This window comes from Pinus tabuliformis, chromosome 6 (genome assembly GCF_031772625.1).
Source record: "Pinus tabuliformis cultivar Carrire ecotype Pingquan chromosome 6, CPIR1, whole genome shotgun sequence".
NCBI lineage: Eukaryota > Viridiplantae > Streptophyta > Pinopsida > Pinales > Pinaceae > Pinus > Pinus tabuliformis.
The window spans coordinates 79,138,724-79,144,765 of record NC_142292.1 but is presented as its reverse complement, the minus strand read 5'-3'; positions in this window follow the sequence as shown (position 1 = coordinate 79,144,765).

Here is a 6,042-nt window from a genome sequence, read left to right as displayed (position 1 = left end):
AGTCGGCGAATCCGATCTGACACCCCCACCATATGCCTCTGGTACTGGCGTGGGACATCACCCATGCGAGTATACTTTGGGATCCCATGGGTCAAGCCCTCGAGATTCCGTGCAATATCCTCCTCATTGTTGCTTCCCTCTTGATAAGGAGCAACATCAAACTGCTGAGTGATGCGCCTGACTATCGAGGACATCCCGACAAGGCATTTTGGTCCAACATCTGCATTCATAAAATCAGTGTCATGAACACATATATTTCAAAAAACAGTAAAAAACATCAAAAAATTTAAAATTTTGTTTGTTCTTACCTCCATCATCAAAATCCTCCCCTTTTGGGAGAAAAAGATCCAAATCTCCACGGAATTCGGTACCACTATAAGGCCAATCCTCCACTATGATCAGTTTTTATCGTAGCCATGAGAAAAAGGCGGGCTTATAAGACATCTGTTGGCCCTCCGTAACCCTTGCCATCAAATCGCTCCAACAGACCATCCATGGGTCTCATGGAATTGGCGGATCTACCTTAGTCAGCTGGTATTGGAACAATGACACCCGTCCGAAGAAGAAGGTCACAAGCACATATCTGAAGCAAAACTACTTCAGGTGTCCCACCTTAGCTTTTAATAGTTGGTGCTTCATGTTGATTTTCATAGCTTCCTCCCAGTTAAATATGGTGGTCATCGTGCAGTCTATAGCGCATTGAAACTTCAACTTGTTGGTCTCATGCGATGCTTGGGACCCAGCTACTCTCTTGATGGTCAACAGTAGCACTCTCAACACAAGATCCTGAACAATCATAATCTCGATCTTGCCACTTTTGGATTAGAGAGCTTCTGGGAAATGTTCGACAAGTAGCATAGTCACACTTTCCCCAATCGACCTCGACCCATATAGGTTGACTGGTTCCCCTCTGACAATCCTATGATGAAATAAATGTCTGAAGTCTCCAACTCCAGCTCTTGGTCATTAATGATGAAAAATTCCCGATTCACGTCCCAGAGACTGATTAGGTACCATAGCAACTCAGGTTAGGACCGCAGACCTAGTGTAAGAAAGAATTTGGGGACCCCATAGTTCCTCGAAGCATAAATGAAATTTGGATCAGCTATTGCTTGAGTATCAATATCCTCATGCTCACGTTCTTTCCAATCCACCATTTTTCATGATTTCTTCCTACAAAAACCATGTAATCAAGTCAATGATCATCCACGGCCGGAAAAATTTGGGTTCAAATGACTAAGCAAAAAACATGCAATTTTTTTCTCACTGCTCTGGCGCAGCTATTTTAAAAATGGTGGTGCTGACGGCGCAGTTGGAAATTTTAGCCACCCTTGATCAGCACAATTCTGTGCCCAAAAATCGCATTGACTGAAGGCAATTTTTTTTTGCCTAAAGCTCCCTATGAAACCAAAAAAATGGATAAAAATAGGAAAAATCAGTATGAAAATGGAGCTTAAGGTCTTGGCTCTTACCTGCAACTGACGGCTCAACGAATGACCTCCCGGATCTCCTGTAATTTTCTCTAGAAAAATTAGGACACAAGTGGGTAAAAAGCTCTTCACACAAAGGTAAAGTGGTAAATGGTGAAAAATAATTACTTTTGCCCCATTTTATTCATTTTTTCATGAAATATTAGGGTTTTTGAGTATTTTTTTACCTATTTTTCCTCAGAATTGGATAATGCATTTACCTTTCTTGTGCAGCAATAGGTGATGGATTGTCAATGATGGTATTAGAGTCATGTTTCAGCTCTTTTCTTGACTCGTAAATCTCAAATGAAAATATTTCCAAGTATTTTTCCCTTTTTGACTCGTAAAAGAGAATAAAATGGGGGTCTGCTTTCAAACTCTTTTTCGACTCTTTAAACACGAAAATATTGTCGAGCTCTTGACGTTTTGAACTTGTAAAAGGCTATGAAACATCGTGCACCCTATATACGTTTGCCCCTTTTTCCAGTTGGGATGCACTATTTACGAAAAATTTACTCCTTGAATGAACTGGTCAAGCGGTTCTCTCGAGCATTGTTTTCTACCTTTTTGGGTTCGAAAGATAGAAATGTATGAAAAGGGACAATGTGGAGTTTTCTTTTTTGTATCTTTTTCAAACTTTCTAAACATGAAAAAAAATACGGATTTGCACCTTTGTCGGACTTGTTAAAACATTAAATGACATTGGATTCATTGCCATTACAAATGTGAGCTTCTCCTTCCTATGGCTCATTAAACTTACTAGGTCGAATTCATCCAAAGGATGAACTTACAGTGCAAGCATATGCTATCCCCTTCAAGCTTGCGATAAAAAATAATTGGGGTACCTGCCAAAAATGGTGGGGGGGAACCCTCCTTTTCATTTGACCTTCCCTGGTTGGGCCACTCATTTTTGCCTTCCATTTTATCTCTACCACGTCATCATGACCATCGATCTTATGGATCCAACAACTGCCAAACTTCAGAATCGTGTCGTTGATATGTTCAAGAGTCAGTCCTTATGCAATTACACTTACTCCTAATTCTCTGTATCATCTGAAATCATTTCATCCCTTTGTCTCATGTTGATGATGTGGGATACATCATGGCCCTCCTTAGACACGGTCATTTCCTGTCGACTTAAGCTTATTATCCAGGAAGTTGGCTGAGAGACTCCCTTCCAGTACCTTGGAGTTTGAATGCCCTAATGGCAAGTTCTTCACACTCAACAACAAGTTCACATCAATCGGGTGATTTCACGGGTGTTCAACATCACTTTCTTTATTCACATTCCGTGAACTGTGTTGCTAATACCTTGGGAGCCATTGTCATTATTGGTAGTTTCTCTCGCGCTGGTTAATGGTTCACATCATTAACCGGTAATCAAGAGACTTCCTAGCATGTTTGACTTCAACACATTCATTCACATGGTAGGATTTGTACTTTGATTGGGTCGTTTGGAGCGCAAGACCCTGGGCTAAGATTACACAAGACCAGGTTGCGAGGCGATGTGACATGGTCATGTTGATATACATGTCTCTTTTAGATGGATGGCTGCAACCATACCATGAGTTGTTATATGTGATCCTTCTCATTTTTGGGTGGCTGTGACCATACCTTGGTTTCATTATGATCCTTTCTGCTGGATGGTTGCGCCCATACCTTGGATCCATTTACATGATCATTCTCTGGATGGTTGTGTCCATACCATGATTCATGTATCATTATTCAGAGTTTTCAGTGATGTATATGTATCTATGCTTGCTTGTAGGTTCTCCAATGACGGACTCTGGTTACCCACTTCCAATTATAAAACATTTCACCCCTCACTCTAGTTCGACCTTCATGCTTAGGGGCATATGTTACACAAAATTTTGTCATTTTCCCTGTAATCTCTGTCTACGATCGTGGAGGACCTCTACGGTGTACCCGACATGATTTCCCATCATTAAGAAACTCCTAATATGTCCCTCTTCATGAGCAGAATAATTCCCCTTTGCATCATTTCCCAAGAATCTTCCTTCTATCCTAGTTTACAATACCGACGTTACTGACTAGTTTTCTCCTCATGCTGATTTACAGAGGTTAAAACTAACCCTCATGCCGATCGGATCGACTGAGCCCTTTTCCAGTCGCGCCGATCCTCTTTTGGAAGGTTTTTTAAATAAGGAGTTGAAGCTTCCATGTCTAAAAGCTTCGTAACAGAAGTCCGGTAGATGGTTGGGCCAGATAGAGCCGAGGAAATCAGTTTGGGCTCCTTTCACCTATTAGGATGGAACAAAATCAAGAGATAATACCTTCTCCAATGATGAGAGGAACCACCTCCCATCCATCCAAGCTATATAAGCCTCGTTTTTCCCAAGCAAAAGCTAGTTGGAGTTTTGGAGCAAGTGCGAATAACCAGCAAGTCATTTATAGTTTATAGATTTCTAGTGTGTGTTTGAGGGAGAATAGTGTGATTTTTGTTTGGTTTGAGACTAGAGGGAAAGAGGCCTTAAAATTCCATTTGTTGGGGCTATCCATGAAGTGCCAGCAGAAGTGTGGGAACTCAGATACATCCGAGGAGACCAACAACATCAAGGCACCGATTGTAATCTCTTTCTGATTTATATTAATGCAACTATCGATTGATTTCCTACATGAAGTGTCATTTTACATCTTTATGGCTTAATGTTCCTTGACCTATTAAGTAGTTTGAATACAATAGAGCATGTTGTCACGTTTTTTGTTGTCATTATTTTCTTGTTTCAGGTATTCGAAGGAAGGAAATGAAAGATAATTGGAGTGAGGAAGCAATACCATCACCAAGCGAAATAGTGTTCTAAGCGGTAGGCCCTCTTAATTGATTCTAGCTTAAGGAGATTTTCCATAGATTATTTGTTTGTGGCTAGACCCGCTCTCTCGAGCTAGAGGAATTTTTTGTGTCTACACTGAGAATTTACCTGCACCACACTAGCCGCAACAAAGTAGTTATACTACAATGTGAAGGATCTGTGTTAATGCCCCGTAGCTGTAGGTGACAGCATGGCTGTTTGGGCATGTTAATGTTGTTCTTGAGCACGATTTGAAGAGTAGAAGAAGCCCCTGAAAGGACGAGCAATGGACTGTAGTTTAAGATCTGATCAGATCACTATTTGAAGGGATTAAGTTTTAGTCCACTGTTGGGCTAGGCCACAGGTCGTAGCCAGTAGTTGGAGACCTTTTTAGGAGCTACGTTCGTAAGGTAAGAAATCCTATAATGCAGTGTTTCATTGGAGGATTGTATGAAGGCTAGTCATTGCCTATAGGTGGACTGTGGGGTTTTGTAGCACACTGAGTTTGTGCCCTAACCAGTAATCAAGTTTCCAAGATATGCTTTAGTCCTTTCAGTGTATACAAGTTTCCAGATGGGCAACCTTGTCATGGTTAGTGAAGAAAAAAGGAAGGAGAGTCTTATGGAAGGAAAGCTTTAGTATTTTGAGGTAATTGGTTGAGTTGTTCTAGACCTATCATCTGATGCATATCTCCAATCCTTGTCATTAGATCTATTGTGTCATCTTCATGGTGAAGATCTCTGATGTATGATCTCGTATTTTGGCAAGTGAAGTATTGAATTCAAATGTATTTGTACTATCTATCTCTCTGTTGAACTATTGAAGAATATAAGAAGAATTGATCAAGGGTTTCCCCACATTGGGGTTTGTCCCTGGCTGGCGCCACATCTTGTGTCAAGGTTAAGTTAGCTTTCTCATGATTGACCTACCACCATCCATTTACATTAATGGACCCAACCAAGTTAGTCGACTGTGATACTCTTACCTTCAACTTCCCTTATATATGCACCAACTTCATCTGAGTCTTTCATTGCCTATTGGGTTCCACATAGATCTCCCAGAGTTCCATCAACTTTCTTCTTTCCCAATCAATTCCCAAGGCCCTCAAAACATAAAAGTCAAGAACAAGAAACAAACAAGAATAAAATCATGAAAACAAATAACAATACGACACCGCAAGCAAAGTGGCATGATCATGCACTAGACATAACAAAATTAAAAATCAAGTGCAAGAAAATGACAAGGTACCGAAATCACAAGACTCTCAACAGACCCCATGACTCAATCCCCATGGGTTCCCTGTGCTTCCAAGGGAAAGATCAACCTGAGCCTTCTTCAAGATTCCATGGAAACTTCTTTGCCATGCAATTCTCTGTATCATACTTCCATAACACATAATTGTTAGTGCATAAATAAATGTAACAATATACCAATTATCTTACCTTGTTGTGCCAATCACGTTGCCTTGTAACTGAACACACATGTCAACCACATGTTCCAAAGATCAAGGCAACATATCTACTAATTTGAAATCAACCTTTACCAATACTAACAATCATGTCATAATCCATAGTCAACTTGTAGTCATTAGACATAATGCTACAACTATCACCTACTTACAGTCAAGTACATATCAATTATCTCACACATATGTGTGAGTAAAACCATCTTAAAACAAGATCATGCCTTCGAAGAATCTTACATATATATAGTCATATTATGCAATTCATCAATTCAACCAACTTGCAAACATACCATGTTAA